Source organism: Meriones unguiculatus, chromosome 9, assembly GCF_030254825.1.
Source record: "Meriones unguiculatus strain TT.TT164.6M chromosome 9, Bangor_MerUng_6.1, whole genome shotgun sequence".
NCBI classification, from domain to species: domain Eukaryota; kingdom Metazoa; phylum Chordata; class Mammalia; order Rodentia; family Muridae; genus Meriones; species Meriones unguiculatus.
Genome location: NC_083357.1, coordinates 78,919,753 through 78,937,784, shown reverse-complemented (window position 1 = coordinate 78,937,784; position 18,032 = coordinate 78,919,753). Strand labels below are relative to the sequence as shown.

Here is an 18,032-nt window from a genome sequence, read left to right as displayed (position 1 = left end):
ATATATTTATACTTTGGGATGCAATAAATAAAAAAAAATCACTAGTCTTTTACTATCCATTTTTTAATAATAAGGTTAATAGAAATTATTTTGTATGAAGGAATTGTAACTATAGATATTTTACATTTTATAATATTAACAATATTATATTTATTAATTTATAGTAAAATATAGGCTTAACATAATGATGCTGAGACAAGAAATAAATTGTTTCCAAAAATGTATGTGTCGTAAACCATTCAATGAGCTATAGTACCTTAGTCATTTGTGATGTGTACAAATTTGGAATTATAATAATGTTTACTATAAAATAAAGATTAATTAATTTATTGACAAAAAATGTATGTGTCAATGTATGGAGATATTTTTGTTTTTTAACAAAATAAACTATTAGAGAGTATTGAATAGACACTAACATTTCAGTTTTTCCTGGCAGAACAATAAGAATTTCTGTCCAAAATATCAAAAATTGAGCATGTACACCCTTGATCAACACATAAAATGACACCATCATAATGTTAGTTAATGCACTTAGTTTGGTCTAAATATACTTTTATAAAGAATTTTGAGTTATTATTGAGAGAAAGTAAGCAGAGCATGCAACAGAATTCACTTTTAATTTTTTTTCATATAGGGATGCATTTTGTACATATAAATTAACAACATAGGAGAGGAAATTACCAGAAATTAACTTCCTCAAAGAAAGAAGGATAATAAAATTCAACCTTCCAAACAATTTTAGAAACCACTAAGTTGCGAAACCTTAACCCGAAATTGCATGTATAAAATTTTATAGAGGGGAAATGGTACACTCCACCAACAAAAATTATTCAACTATAGTAACTGGTTGCATTTTCGCCTGGCATGTTAGTATTTTAACACAAAAGATTCATAAATGAGCAAAATTCTCAGCTGCAATTCTCCTCTAACAACCTACATATCTATTTTGGACATGATGAGATTCAGCCAGCAGAAAGGAAACTTCTAGCTTAGTATCATCATTATTTCTCTATGTTTTTAATTAAAGCACATGTTGTCTTCAAAAATAATTGCTATATATTCCTGGCATGGAGTCAAGAGCATTTCCAATATATTTTACAGTTGTGGGGTTATATGAGGCTTCCCAACTAATAAGCAATTGCTAAGTAGCCCACACTGATAATTGATTAGCAGGAAGCAATTTCATCGCTCTTGGGAATGGTTTTCTTATTCACATATAGTAACTTCTTTCAAACTCTTAAATAATTTTTGTATTGGCCTTCCAGATGATTTTCCAACTTTGAAAGACATTATAAAATATTTTTGAAGATACTGAACAGAATCCCTGTTAGCACCTCACAGTCCACTCTACATAATTGCCAGGTGGAGTTGGCAAATATATTAATAAATTTTCTAATTGGTGTGACGAAACACCTTACAAAAGCAATTTACAGGATAAATGTTTATTTATTTATTTATTTTCTTTTTTTTTATGGTTTGCAAAATGGTTATTTTTTTTTTTTCAATGCAGTTTATTCAGGAATCTTGAACAATCATCTGACCCTGGGGAAAGCCAGCCCACAGCTTAAATAGCCTCTGGGTAGCCAACCCCAGCGTGCCACGTGGGCAATGCAGATAGGTCCACATACATGGAAGCAAGCCAGATCCACAGCCTTAGCCAAATGTGGAATTGTTCGTGACAGAGAGCACTCACCATCGGGAAGGTGGAAGGCGGAAACCAGCTCCATCTTTAAGGCACAGCATTCCGCAGCTCTCTACAGTTCCCCCTTTTTGTTTTAGACGCATCAGGCAAGAGTAGAGGTCTGATCTCTGATATTAGAAATAAATTGGGACTTTGTACTGATGTTCATTTAGGTGTCATCCACCCAAAGAGCATCAGACCCAACCAATACCTTTTTCTCAGAGGCGGGACCTGGGGCATCAACCCGCATGCAATCAGACATGCTCTTCTCTGGGTCCAAAGCGGCTGACCCTGAGTGCATTGCTTAGCCTCGCATCCTGAGCGTAGCATTTTGGCTTTTTATGGTAGCCAACCATGCTTGGGGAGACTGTCCTGCTTCAATGGCTGTGAAGGCCTGAATGGTCATGGCTGCATTACGCTGTTGTGAGACTCTAATCTTGCATATATACCACAGGCAAACCAAGGAGACCAACACCAGAAGGCCTACTAACACTCCCATGCCCGCCCATTCCTTCAGATGATTCATGGCTGCAGCAATCCATGATGGTAATCCTGTGGCTAGTCCTGCGTCCACTCTGGTAGAATTTACTGTGATAATGGCCACTCTCAGCTGCTCCATTGTAGTATTGAATTCTCCAGTCCAATTACCTAAAATATAGCTAGACAATTTTTTAGAAAGATTTGCAGCACAGGAAAAATTCAAATGTAATATGCTAGTGACTCAAAGTCCAGCATATTTTCATTGACAGCCAAGTTGAGTGATTTGCCATCGGGTATCAATTTGCTCCTGCACGAGATCAATCCTCTGATTGAACACCATCAAGCTTCCTTTTAGTTGAGCATTAATTCCTTTTTGTACAACTAAGGCATGAGCTACATTGGCTAAAAGATTATTCAGAGTCTGAGCAGTCTGCCCAGTATGACTCATGGCTAATGCCCTGGTGGTAGCTCCAACAGCCGCCAATGAGATGGCAGTAACAATGGTGGCTGTAGTTCCAAGATCCCTTTTCTGTCTGAAGAGAGTCATAGCGTGAGGGGCATCAAGGGGCACAGGCACACAGCGAGGCATGCGAGTAACCAGGGCATACCTAAATTTACTAGCATTCCAGCATTGGGCAAAAAAGCAAGTATCATCACCACAATTACTTGGCTCTATCTGGCTAATAATGACTGAAAATGGGGGATATAGACAAACAGGTGTGGGCTTATAGGAAATATTATGAGAAGCCTTAACCCCCTCGTTGGAACATCCTGCATCAGTTCTAGAACTAGCAGTGGTAGTGTCCGAGGTCTGAGTAGGTTCAGGAGACCATTGCCCCCAGGGGCGAGATGTGCTCCATGCCAATTGACTAACTCCATGTTTTCCTCCACTTTTGAAAGTCATTTAAGGTTCTTAAATTATTTTTCCCTTTTTTTTAAATTTTTCATCAATTACACTTTATTCATTCTGCATCCCCCCCATAAGCCCCTCCCTCCTCCCCTCCCATTTCCACCCTACCTCATCCCTCTGCTTGCATGCCACTCCCCAAGTCCACTGATAGGGGAGGTTCTCCTCTCCTTTCTGATCTTAGTCTATCCGTTCACATCAAAAGTGGCTGCATTGTCCTCTACTATGGCCTGGTATGGCTGTTCCCCCCCAGGGGGAGGTGATTAACGAGCAGGCCAATCAGATTATGTCAGAGGCAGTCCCTCTTCCCATTACTATGTAACCCAATTGGACTCTGAACTGCCCTGGGCTACATCTGTGCAGGGGTTCTGGGTTATCTCCATGAATAGTCCTTGGTTGGAGTATGAGTCTCTGAGAAGTTCCCTGTGTTCAAATTTTCTTGTTCTGTTGCTCTCCTTGTGGAGACCCTGTCCTCTCCAGCTCTTACTATTTCCCAGTTCTTACCTAAAATTCCATTCACTCTGCCCAACAGTTGCCCATCAGGCTCAGCATCTGCTTTGACAGTCTGAAGGGCAGAGGCTTTCAGAGGCCCTCTGTGGTAGGTTCCTATATTGTTTCCTGTTTTCTTCTTCTGATGTCCATCCTCTTTGCCTTTCTGGATGGGGATTGGACATTTTTATTAGGGTCCTCTCTCTTGCTTAGTCTTTAGATGCACAGGTTTTAGTGGGTTTGTCCTATGTTGTATGTCTATATGAGTGAGTATATACCATGTGTGTCTTTTTGCTTCTGGGACAACTCACTCAGGATGATCCTTTCCAGATCCCACCATTTACCTGCAAATTTCATGATTTCCTTATTTTTCATTGCTGAGTAATATTCCATTGTGTAGATGTACCACATTTTCTGCATCCATTCTTCAGTTGAGGGGCATCTGGGTTGTTTCCAGCTTCTGGCTTTTACAAATAAAGCTGCTACAAACATGGTTGAGCAAATGTCCTTTTTGTGTGCTCGAGCCTCTTTTGGATATATGCCCAGTAGTGGTATGGCTGGATCTTGAGGAAGCGCTATTCCTAGTTGTCTGAGAAAGCGCCAGATTGATTTCCAGAGTGGTTGTACAAGTTTACATTCCCACCAGCAGTGGAGAAGGTTTCCCCTTTCTCCACAACCTCTCCAGCATGTGTTGTCACTTGAGTTTTTGATCTTGGCCATTCTCATGGGTGTAAGGTGAAATCTCAGGGTTATTTTAATTTCCCTAATGGCTAGTGAGGTTGAGCATTTCTTTAAGTGCTTCTCTGCCATTCGGTATTCCTTTACAGAGAATTCTTTGTTTAGCTCTGTTCCCCATTTGTTAAGTGGGTTACTTGGTTTGCTGCTTTTCAGCTTCATTAGTTCTTTATATATACTGGATATGAGTCCTCTGTCAGATAAAGGGTTGTTGAAGATTCTTTCCCAATCTGTAGGCGGTCGCTTTGTTTTGATGACGGTGTCCTTTGCTTTACAGAAGCTTCTCAGTTTCATGAGGTCCCATTTATTGATTGTTGCCCTTAGAGCATGTGCTGTTGGTGTTCTGTTCAGGAAGTTTTCCCCTGTACCAATGAGTTCTAGGGTATTTCCCACTTTTTTTTCAAGCCGATTTAATGTGTCTGGTTTTATGTTGAGGTCTTTGATCCACTTGGAGTTCAGTTTTGTGCAGGGTGACAAGTATGAATCTATTTTCATTTTTCTACATGTAGACATCCAGTTGGACCAGCACCATTTGTTGAAGATGCTATCTTTTTTCCATTGTATGGTTTTGGCGTCTTTGTCAAAGATCAGGTGTCCATAAGTGTGTGGGTTTATTTCTGGGTCCTCTGTTCGGTTCCATTGATCCACCATTCTGTTTCTATGCCAGTACCATGCAGTTTTTAAAACTGTTGCTCTATAGTACAACTTAAGATCAGGGATGGAGATACCTCCAGAAGATCTTTTATTGTAGCGGATTGTTTTAGCAATTCTGGGTTTCTTGTTATTCCATATGAAGTTGAGAATATTTCTTTCCAGGTCTGTAAAGAATTGTGTTGGTAATTTGATGGGCATTGCATTGAATCTGTAGATTGCTTTTGGTAAGATGGCCATTTTTACTATGTTAATCTTGCCAAGCCATGAGCATGGGAGATCTTTCCATCTTCTCATATCTTCTTCTAAGTCTTTCTTCAGAGATTTGTAGTTTTTTTCATACAAGTCTTTGACTTCCTTGGTTAGGGTTACTCCGAGGTACCTTATGTCATTTGTGGCTATTGTGAAGGGTGCTGTTTCCCTAATTTCCTTCTCAGCCCTTTTGTCTTTTGTATACAGGAGGGCTACTGATTTTTTTGAGTTAATTTTGTATCCGGCCACTTTGCTGAAGGTGTTTATCAGCTGTAGGAGTTCCCTGGTAGAGTTTTTGGGGTCACTCACATATACTATCATATCATCTGCAAATAGTGATAATTTGACTTCTTCCTTTCCAATTTGTATCCCCTTGATCTCCTTCAACTGTCTTATTGCTCTAGCAAGGACTTCCAGCACTATGTTGAAGAGATATGGAGAGAATGGGCAGCCTTGTCTTGTCCCTGATTTCAGTGGGATTGCTTTAAGTTTCTCTCCATTCAGTTTGATGTTGGCTATAGGCAGGCTTGCTGTATATCGCCTTTACTATGTTTAGATATGTGCCTTGTATCCCCGATCTCTCCAATACTTTGAACATGAATGGATGTTGGATTTTGTCAAATGCTTTTTCAGCATCTAGGGAGATTATCATGTGGTTTTTTTCTTTCAGTTTGTTAATATGGTGGATCACATTGATGGATTTCAGTATATTGAACCACCCCTGAATACCTGGGATGAAGCCTACTTGGTCATAGTGGATAATATCTTTGATGTGTTCTTGGATTCGGTTTGCAAGTATTTTATTAAGTATTTTTGCATCAATGTTCATAAGGGATGTTGGCCTGAAATTCTCTTTCTTTGTTGAGTCTTTGTGAGGTTTAGGTACCAAGGTGACTGTGGCTTCATAGAATGAATTTGGTAATATTCCTTTTGTTTCTATTTTGTGGAATAGTTTGAAGAGAATTTGTGTTAGCTCTTCTTTGAATGTTTGGTAGAATTCTGCACTGAAGCCATCTGGTCCTGGGCTTTTTTTTGATGGGAGACTTTTGATGACCGCTTCTGTTTCTTTGGGGGATATAGGACTATTTAGTTGATTTACCTGGTCCTGATTCAGAAATGTTTATTTTTTTATCATACCCTGTGCTGTACTTACATTAGGATAGACTTTCCTACCTTAGTTAACACAGTGTAGTACCTCTATTCTAGATCATTCCAGAAATGTCATTGCATAGTCATTCTGATTCTTATCTTGTTTAAAATTAAACAAGATTAAATACCACAACACCAGAAAATGACTCAATAAGTAAAAGTTCTTGCTGTGTGGCTCAGTAAGTTTGATCTCTGGAGTCTGCATAAACAAGCTAGACCACCAAACAAGTGCACCGTGGCACACACACATGTGCTTGTGTGCATACATACTCGAAAGTAATACTGAACTTAAAATCATAATTTTAAAAGCATTTAAACTGTCACAATGATAGCCATTATCCACTTGACACTCAGACATCATTTTTAAGCATAGTAATTTGCTGTTTTTACCCATTAGCTTGTGACAATACTATAATGTCAGAAAGTATTCAAACAAACTTAAGCGACAAAGATGGAGCATACACGGCTCTGTGCTAGGTCCTCTGCGTTTATTTTACGGTTGTTAGCTTGGTGCTCTGGTTGGACTTCTAACCAGTTTAGGGGAGATGTCTCTGACTCCATTACAAGCTCTCACAATCCTTTTCCTCCTACTGGGTTGTCTTGTCAAGGTTTGGTACTAGGGTTTGTGCATTGTCTTATTATAACTTATTATGCTTGCTATGTTCGGTAGATATTACTAGAAGGTCTGCTGTTTTCTGGAGGAAAAAATCGGAGGAGTGGCTCTGGGGAGAGGGAAGATGGGAGGGTACTGGGAAGAGTAGAGGGAGGAGAAATTGCAGTTAGGATGTAAAGTATAAAAGAAGATTAAATAAAAAGTATGCGTCCATTTCCACGTCTGTATGATTCATTGTTTTCTCTCTTCTCCCTGTAGATCTGTTTAATAATGGCAAACATACCAAAATTATAAAATGCCACCATATCTTTAAATGTTGTCTCTCATACTAAATAAACCATCATTCTTTAATTTCTACTCACTAAAATTCTCAGGGTGTGGCCAGAATAAAGCCAGATTCTTTTGCAGAATACAAAATGTTCTAGCTCACACTAAGTAATTTATACTCACTTAATTTCTTGAAGAGTGGATAAAATAAAGGCAAATAATTTTTTTTGGCAAAATACGGTATAATATACCATGATTCAGCTTCTCATAGCATCGTTCCTCCTTGAGAACTCATGAGCTTGACCTCCACATTCTACATTTTTCTTGTCAACTTATTCTGTCAAATTTATTTACTTATTTATTTATTTATTAAAATTTATGCACTTTTTGTCCCTCTGCAGCCCCCCTCCCTCATCTATTCCCATTCCCACCCACCCACCCACCCTCATCGCCTCCCAGTTCCATCTACTCTCTCTCTTCATCCCCTATACCTTTTCCCTAATCCTCAGATAGGGGAGGACCTCCTGCCCTTCTATCTGACGTTAGCTTATCAGGTCTCATCAAAGCTTTTGCCAAATTCTTACCAGAAGAGCCCATTAATTTTTGTTTGTTTGCTTTGTTTTGTTTCATGATTAAATTTTGTTTTTTTAAATTTTTCTTTATTATTGTTATTATTAATTACATTATTTACTTTGTGTACTGGCTATAGCTGTAGCCTCTCCCTCATCTCCTCCCAGTCCCAACCTCCCTTACTCTTTTTCCTTTATATTCAGCCCTTAGTCCACTGATAGGGAGGCCCTCCTCCTCTACTATCTGACCCTAGCATATCAGGTATCATCAGGACTGCCTGGATTCTCATTCTGTGTGGCCTCATAAGGCCACCTTGCCAGGCAGAGGTGATCAAAGAGCAGGCAACCAAGTTCATTCTAATGACTGCCCCTGCTCCCCTTACTATGGACCTATATGGAGACTGAGCTGCCATAGGCTACATCTAAGCAGTGGGTCTAGATCTTCTCCATGCATGGTCCTGGGTTGATTCATCAGTCTCTGCAGGATTCCTGAGCCCAGAGTTGTTGGCTTTGCTGGTCTCGAACAAAGTTCCTATCCCCTCCAGGACATTGGTTCAACTATGTTCAAAGTAGCTCTATTCATAATAGACAGAATATGGAAACAACCCAGATGTATCTCAACAGAAGAATGGATAATGAAATTGTGGTTCATTTACACAGTGGAATACTACTCAACAATTAAAAATGAGTAAATTATGAAATTTCCGGCAAATGGATGGGACTAGAAAAGTTCATCCTGAGGTAACCCAGAAGCAGAAAGATACACTTAGCACATACTCACTTATAAGTGGATATTAGACATATAATATAGGATAAAGATACTAAAATTCATTGATTCATATTGACAATATCCTTAGGCTTTCCTAGCATCAAATTATAAAGTCTTTCATACTCCTTCAGCAAATCAATTTTATATGCCTTCAAACCAAACTGTCACAGCAAAGACCTGACACAACTTCTTTTTTCAAGTGTCTGTCTTAGCCGCTTTTCTCATTCCGGTGACAAAATACTATTTAAAGATGGAAGGGTTTACGTTATTTCTTATTTTCATGGTGCATTCCATCGTTAATTGGAAGTTATGGTGTGGCAGGTACTGGAGGCAGCCAGGAATTTTGTGTCCATAGTAATGTAATAGAAAATGATGACTGACAGTGTTTAGCTTGCTCTGCTTCTTCATTATTAAATAAGTGGGGATTCTTTGAAAGATTCATTTAATTTGTATTTCATGTGTATGAATATCTTGTTTGCATTTGAATGTGTACACTACATGGATACCTGGTCCCTGCAAATCCAGGAAAGAGTGTCAGATCCCCTGAAACTAAAATTACAGGAAGTTCTGATTTGCAGTTTTGGTTAAAGAGTATCAAAACCAGGTCCTCAAAAAGAGTAGCAAGTACTCTTAACTAAGGAGCCAACTCTTCAACCTCACTTTCTTCCTTTAATTCAGTCTATGAAGTAGCTCATTAAATTTTTGCCACCTATATTTAGGTTGAAATTTTGCCAAATGAATTAACCTATCTAGAAATTCTCTCATAGCCATACTCAGGGTTGCGTTATTGTTGTTTACTTTTTTGTCTGTTTTTTCCCCCACAATGACGCTAAATGCTATCTAACGCAGAGTCAAGATTAGTGATTATAAAGATTTTTTTATAATTCAGCAAAGTTTTATGCTATTTGAAAAAAAAATCATTCTCAACACTTGTATTTATTATTTCTTCCAAAATGTATCAGGCTGCAGAGACACAGAAGAAGAGCAACGTCTTGAATATTTCTTCAAATCTAATAGTTTTCTATGAGTTTATGGCTTTCTCATTTGGGTGCTTCTGTTGCTTTAAGGCCCCTCTACATATTCATACACCTATTAATCTCAGTAAAATCAACTCGCATTAGTAGGCCCATGTTCACCCAGGAGAGAACATAGCTGCAGTTAAGACACTGTGCTTGCTAATGGAGTTAGCCCACGAATTCTCACAGGCTCTAGGTTAACCTTACATGTTTGATTCTCTATCAGGCCTGCTTAAGTGATAAAAGGGCTGAGTATGAAAATAATAATCTCTATCCCCAATGTGCCTTCTTCCAATGAAGAAGTGTATAGAGAATACACTGAGGGTACCTTCTATCCAGACAATCTTTCTGTTTTCACCTACAATGACTTATCATTTATGTCTTCTGCAAACTGGTATTTAGGTGTTAATACTTTCCAAAAGCATGCTAGTTTATTCTTTCTTTCTTTCTGTGTGTCTGTTTGTCTGTTTATCTGTCTTTCTCACAATAAGATTATTTTTTTTCTGGAAAAAAATCTTGCCCAGTTGCTACCAAGTGAACCAGAGAGACTGCTTGTGAGTTTGGTTCTACTTCTTCACTCCTTTAAAATTCTATAAGCTAATCTATACACTCTTCTAAGAGTTGCTAGTCCTACTGACATTGTCCTACCTTACATGGATAAACAACGACCGTGAGGTTCAATATGAGTCCCAAAGTACTTGCTAAATGATGTTCCTCAGTCCCTTATGAACACCATTGAATCAGTCTCACTAAATGCCCATGAATCATCACGTTTTGTAAGCACAAATTCGCTCAAAAGTGTGTCTTCTAATCCAGACCCTGTGAGAAACACCTGCTTCCACCTCCTTCATCCCCTCTGGGACAGAACCAGAGTCACATTTCCAGCATCCTTATTAAATAGACCTCCTTAGAGCTCCTTCAGCCAATTCAATGTCCTCCTCTACTACTGAGCCTTGCGGATTTCACTATGTAACAAAGTATCCTGTTCTCAGCTGCTAGAACCTCTCAGGAGAAACAATAAGGTCCCTCATCCCAAGGAATCCAATTAGATTTACCACAGCAATCTCTGGATCTAGAAGTTTTATTAAAATGTAAACATGAGATAGAAGAAGAACTGAAATCCACGGACAAGGAACCTGAAGCATTCACCAGCCTGTCCACTGTCATGCCTCACCACTGTTTACTTCTGCTAACCTGGAAAGCTCAATAGAAGACTCCTTGGCCCATCTTGGAGAAAGAGTGTCACAGGATCTGAAAGAGCCTTTGCATAAAGCATTGCAAAGGATCCTCAACCAGCCAGTGGCATAGCAGGCATGTGGTGAATGAACAATGGAGACTGCAGTTCATGCCAGCAGAAGGAAAAAGATTTTGGTGCCTATAGCATTTGCTACCACAAATGCTCCTGGAATTGACAGGACATGGTCAAGAGCCTTTGAGTGTGTTGCTACAATTTGGTGTAACATATCTGCAGGGTTCATCATTCTGCAAGGTGGCTGGGCACTGTCTTTAGTCTTTAGTCTAAGGAGAAAGACTACCCTAGAATCATTGCAGAAGATAGCAAAGGCATTTATATACAGACCAGTGACAAGTTAGTTCCCCCCAGTCTCCTCCCTGTGTCCCTTGGGCCTGAGTCCTGACAGCAGATTGCAATGGATCCTGAAGAAGTGAAAAGTGTGGACAACAGCAGATCTGGAGAGAAGAGTGAAACAACTCTTCTAACTCTGACAGTGTCCATGTGGAGAAAGAGGAGGTTACAGAGGAGGCATTCCGGGGGGCAGCTGCTACCTTGCTCCCACAGATCACCTCCTGGAAAGCCACAGAAATGAAGAGAGCTGAGAAAGTCAGGCCCACTTCATCTGTGTTTGTGGAGTTTGGTGAAGAAGAGCTGGAGGCAGCAAAGGTGAGACCTTAGGCTGCCCGGCTGAGTGAGGAGGGCCTGGCAGCAGGAAAAAGAGCCACACAGGATCAAAGGGTGCCCTGGCCGGAAATGTCAAGGTTTTACTGCTCTTTGGAGGGGCTGCTGCAGTGGCCAGTCTGGCAGTGGCAGTTAGAGTTGCACTGGAGCTAAAAAAGAAATATCAGCTTTTTCAACCGAGAGAGAAGACAAAGGACCGATGGCTCTAGTTGAACTCACTAGAACTTAGACTGCCAGTAGCTGACTGGATATTTCCAGGACACTAGGGTAACTGTGCTTTCTTCTCAGTGTGACAATGGCAGAAGATAGTGTTCACATTGGTCTGGTTTTCATTCTAAGCTCTTTGGCTCATGCAGGATTCAGAAGGGCAAGAGTGAAGTTCTCTTCAACAACAGGTTTGTCAGCTTGGGCACCACTGACCTTTCAGTTCTTCTCCGTAAGCAGGCTACCCTCCTGTGCATTATGTAATGGTGGCCAGCGTCCATGGCTTCTACCCACTAAATTCCAGTGGCGCCCCACTCCCAGGTAGCCAAAAATGTCTTCTACATTGCCATAGGTCTCCTGTAGACAAGGTCATCTCTCTGTTGAGGGCCACTGCTTTATGGGATAGAGTTCAATTGGAAGAATCTGGGAGAGGAACCTACAGCCGAAGCTGCCAGCTGTTCATCCTGTTACAGTTTCTCAGAACCGGTGAACTCGCTGTGCTCCACAGCTGCTTTCTTTTCTTTTCTGGTTCCGCATTCTGTAGCGGGAGGCGCTCTCCCGCATCGTACCATCTCTCAGGTACTGCCACACAGCACGTAGCACCCTGTACCTCTTTCACACTCAACAAGCACCTGATGCTTCCCACAGCTCCGTCTTTCAAAGATGCTGCTCTTAGAGAAATTTTAAACTGTAAATACCCAGGCCATGTATCATAACACCCTCCAGTAATCCCAGGAATCAGAGACAAGGAGCGTATCATGAGTTCAAAGCTAACCTTGTAAACATGCTGTGAGTGAGACCAGCCAGGACAACCACTTTGGCAATCAATCTACTGCTTCCTTAGAAAGCTGGGAATAATTTTACCTCAAGACCCATCTACACCTCTCCGGGTATATACCCCAAAGATGCTCTGCCATACAACTAGGACACTTGCTCAACTATGTTGATACAGCTCTATTCATAATACCCAGACTTCTGAAAGAGCCTAGATGCCCCTCAACTGAAGATTGGATAAAGAAACTGTGGCACATTTACACAATGAAATACTACTCAGCAATTAAAAACAAAGAAATCATGAGATTTGCAGTCAAATGGATGGAATTAGAAAAGATCATCCTGCTGAGGTTACATAGAACCAAAAATTCACACGTGGCATGTACTTACTTATAAGGGGATTTTAGCCATATAATACAGGATAATAATATTAAGAGGAACAGATCCAAGAAGATTAGTAATAAGGAGCACTCAAGTGAGGATGCATACATCTCACTTGAAACCGGAGATGGAACAGGCTGAAAGAGGACAGAAGGTAGTAGAGGGGGCACAGAGGGTTAAGATGGTGGAGATGAGAACTCAGGAGAGCAAGGACAAGAGGACAGAAGGCCTGTAGAAAAAAAAAAGAGAGAAACTGAGGGTAGGGACATCACTGTGACAAACTGGAGACCTGAGTCAGGGTAGACTCCTGGGAGGATATGAAGGGGGTTCAAACAGAAACTCCTAGTAACACAGACCATAGAAAATGAAAAGGTTACCTTCTAACTAGACTGATCTTCTAGTAAAGGGTAGGGAACACCAACCCACTCACAAAAATGTCAACCCCAAATTTACCCTGCCCATGAGATGTGTGGGGATAGAGCAGATAAAGCACAGATGGTGGGGATGCCCAACTGATGCCTGGCCCAACCAAAGACATACCTTGACAGGCCACAGGATAAGAGGACAGATGCAGTCCTGATGCAACTTGAGATCTGGAGTAGATGGGAAAAGGAGCTTCCCTTGGTGATAAAGGAGAGGGGAGCAGAAGGGAGAGGGGGGACTCTAGGAGGGAGAGGGAAGGAACGACAGCTATGTAAAGTGAATAAAATTAAAAACTGAGAAAAAATTATGAACTATAAAAAATATTTGTCTTCTATTGTTGTTTAACTCCTGATACACACAAAAAAATTTTTGTAATAGTTCATAGCATTTTGTTAACATGGACCGATGTTTTATTATTTTTATTTTTATTAATTAGTTTATTCACTTTGTATCCTCCCTGTACCTCCCACCCTCCTCCCCTTCCAATACCAACCTTCCTCCCTCTTCCCCACTTGTGCTCCTCCCCAAGTCCACTGATAAGGGTCATCCTCTTTCCCTTCCCTCTGATCCTAGTCTATCAGGTCTCATCAGGAGTGGCTGCATTGTGTTCCTCTGTGGCCTGGTAAGGCTGCTGCCCCCTCAGGGGGAGGTGATCAAAGAGCAAGCCAATTAGTTCCTGTCAGAGACAGTCCCTGTTCCCAATACTATGGAACCCACTTGGATACTTAACTGCCATGGATTACCTCTGTGCAGGGGTTCCAGGCCATCTCCATGAGTGGTGCTTGGCTGTAGTGTCATTCTCAGAAAAGACCCCTGTGCACAGACTTTTTGGATCTGTTGCTCTACTTGTGGAGTTCCTGTCCTCTCAAGGTCTTACTATCTCCCACTTCTTTCATTAGATCCCCTGTACTCTGGCCAAAGTTTGTCTATGAGTCTCAGCATCTTCCTAGACACCCTGAAAGTAAGTCTTTCAGAGGCCCTCTGTGGTAGGCTCCTGTCCTGTTCCATGTTTTCTCCCTCCTTTGTGTCCATCTTCTTTGCCTTTCTGAATGGGGATTGAGCATCTTAGCCAGAGTCCTCTTCTTGATTAGCTTCCTTAGGTGTACAGATTTTACTATATTTATTCTATATTATATGTCTAGTATCCACTTATGAGTGAGTCTTTCTGCTTCTGGGATACCTCACTCAGGATGATCTTTTCCAGTTACCACTATTTACCTCCAAATTTCATGATTTCTTTGTGTTTTATTGCTGAATAATATTCCATTGTGTAGATGTACCACAATTTCTGTATCCATTCCTCAACTGAGGGGCATCTGGACTGTTTACAGCTTCTGGCTATTACAAATAAAGCTTCTACAGACATGGTTGAGCAGATGTCCTTGTTGTATACTTGAGCATCTTTTGGGATATATGCCTAGGAGTGGTATAGCTGGATCTTGAGGAAATGCTATTCCTAATTGTCTGAGAAAGTGCCAGATTGATTTCCAAAGTGGTTGTACAAGTTTACATTCCCACCAGCAGTGGAGAAGGGTTCCCCTGTCTCCACAACCTCTCCAGCATGTGTTGTCACTTGAGTTTTTTATCTTAGCCAACATGGACCGATTTTCTTCTCCTTGTTTCAGGATGTGTCTTACAGAGAGAACTTCACAGGAAAAGGTATCACAGGCTTTCTCACTTTTATTCAAATGTCTTTCCCAATTCAAGGAACTTTAATGGACTGAATTCTGTAATCACTTTTTTTTTTTTTAATCCTGAACCATTGTTAAAGACTGTCTACATGAGTCATAGATTTTCTCTTCCTATATTTAAAGGCCAGACCTGACAGGTATTATATATTGATTTTTCATCTCCTCCCTCTTCTCTCTCTCTCTACAATTTTCCTACTGGTTTCAGGGTTGTAGATAACAAGAAGAGCTTTTTTATAACAATCTAATTTATACTCTCTTTTCATATATCTTACCAGCTGCAAGAAATGCAAAGCTTTGTTGCTTTGAAAGAAAAATATCCTCCTATTAGCACAATTTTTTTAACAATTAGCCTCAGTTGGTAGCACTGATTGGGAGGAATATACAACTTTTAGGATATGGAGGTTTGCTGGCTGGTGTGTGTCACTAGGAGGTAGCGGTGGGGTACTGCAGTTGAGAGTTTGTAGCCTCAAGGTACTTTCAGTGCTTTCATTCTGCTTCCTGGGTACAGCTGAGATGTGCTCTCTCAGATTCTACTCACCTTATACCATGGTTTTTTTTTTTTTTTTTTGACATTATGGATTATCATTCTGAAACCATGAGCCAACATGTGAAATTTCACTGTGAAATTTGCTTTGGCCATGTGTTTTTCACAGCAACAGAAAACTCAATCAGAAGACAACATTTCCAATTTATTTTCTCTGCCTTCCAATTTAAAAAAAAAAATCAGAGCCCAACAAGGAAGAGAGGAGCCATGTGCCCTTCCCTTATCCCACTTCACCAATGCATTTTTTTTCCAGAAAAACATCTAAGCCTTAGTTAAGTGATGTATTGCACAGAAAAAGAGAAACAAAAGCTGCAGGTGGTGTTTGTAGACACACATCATACATGCAACTTCCAAGGATTATACATTCTCCTGTGTATCGCCTACTTGGAGATGCATCTCCACATTCATAGGCAAATTCTACTTGTCACTCATCAAGGAAGCTTGGCACTCATTACCACATAGAAGATGGCCAACTTTGGAGTCTTCATATAGACACTTTACTGTCATATGGTAGCAAGTCTTCTAATCAATCATTGGGAACATATAAATGCAAAACAGTAAGGAATCACAGTATTCTATACTAAAAGAAAACTGATTTCTCTTGTGGATAGTCAACTCCCAGTCAGACAGATCAGCCTCAATTACATGTCCTTTCATCTTCTTCAAGGGCCATGAAACTATTTCTTCAATCTTGTCTTTGGTTCTATCAGTTCCTAAATTTGTGTGAACTTTGCTGTTTGATTCCTGGGCTTATATGAACTCACACTTCACCTCAAATAGGTAACTGAAGACAGACCCAAGAAACAATTATGTTCAAGTGTTGTTTATGAATCTATGAATTCACTAGGTGTGCTTGCAGAATCATGTGTGAGTGGTTAATTGCAAAAACAATGGTGATTCAAAGACAGATGTATAATTGTAATGTATTCAGCATGGTTGATGACTTATAAAAGCTGAAACTCTAGAGATCTCTTCAAAACATGCAAATGATACCTCTGGAGAATCTCTTTTTCTAAGCAACTACTTACTATTTCCATATCTTTGGGAAGAGGGCTTATGAATATCATTTTGTGGTGACCATGAACCTTGTCATTTTCATGAGCTTCCTGTGCTTGCTAAGTTTCCTGAGCTCTCTAGTCCTTGTAAGTATTCTTAACTTCCTAGGTTTTATGAATATTCATTCTCCTTCTAGAAAAGAATGTTTCAATTGTGAGAAAATAGTTATAATACAGTAAAAAAATCCTTAGCAATAAATAGGATTGCAGAAAATGGACAGTTTATTTAAAATTGTGAATATTTATTTTTTTAATTCCTTCACATAGTTTCTGTTATTTTAAAATCATAGAATCATAGTAGTTATTTTGTATAATTTTTTTTTAGGCAGTTTTTCTCCCTGTAGCCATGGCTTTCCTGAAATTCACTCTGTAGACGGGGCTGGCCTCGAAATCATAGATTCCCCTGACCCTACTTTCCTGAGTGCTGGGACTAAAGGTGTGTGCCACCACTGCACAGCTTAGAATGTTTTTAAAATATAACAAGCATTCTGTAATGTCTTCTTATTAATTATTGTATCTGGAAAAGGATATTGAATATAGCAGACATTTAATAAATGCTTTGCCCATGAGAACAATTCTGACAAGAGCCCACTTAAGAATAAAGAAAATCATTGGAATAAAAAACAGGTGCAAGGGCATGTTCAACACAATTATGGAGAGCATTTCATCTGATCATAATCATGATGGTTAATGTTTAGTTATATCCATATAATTTTAGTAAATGGAGTTGATCACCATATGGCAGAATTTGACTTAGTGTGAAAGAACACGATACACACAAATAATCCTGCGATCATGATTTCTTTGCTTAACGTACAGATGCGTGCTAAAAGATATGTGTCTACATTTAGAGATACACAAAATATTCCTGTGATCATGACTTCTTTACTTAATGTACAGATGTGTCCTTCTAAAGGATATGTATCTACATTTATAGATATGCAAATATAGCCCAATATACATGAAACTTTAAAATTGCGAAGTACTTTATGTGATTACATCCGTTTGAGAAATAAAAGACATTCTTATATTCCTTCATCACAAAATGATTTAACACTCAGCATGACTAAAACAGAAGCATCCCACATTATGTTCAATTGCTTCGTGAATCATTAAGTATTGGTTTAATTTGAGGGGAGTTAATAGTTACCAGCAATTAGAGATCAAAATTAACAAAGTGAAAAAAAATCACCAAAAATCCACCTTTGTTTCACTTACAGAAGTTTTACTTTAAAAGATTCTCTCTATAAGAAATATATACTTATTCACATTTTTCACATTTATGCATGTATATGTATGCACATATTTATAATGTATTTACATTACGCATGTATTGTTAAAATATAAATTTGGTATGTCGCTTGTGCTGGAAGAATTTTTGTATCCTTAATGTGAGAATACAGATATTTAAATATGTATAATTGGGCTGATTATAGTTCAGAGACAAAGATTATGCTTAGTAACGTG

The 18,032-nt window shown here is 39.5% G+C and overlaps 1 pseudogene; it reads left to right on the top strand.

The window, feature by feature from the left end:
• Nucleotides 1–10,508: 10,508 nt before the first annotated feature.
• LOC110565453 (bcl-2-like protein 13) lies at nucleotides 10,509–11,702 on the top strand (annotated as a pseudogene).
• The last annotated feature ends 6,330 nt before the right edge of the window (nucleotides 11,703–18,032 follow it).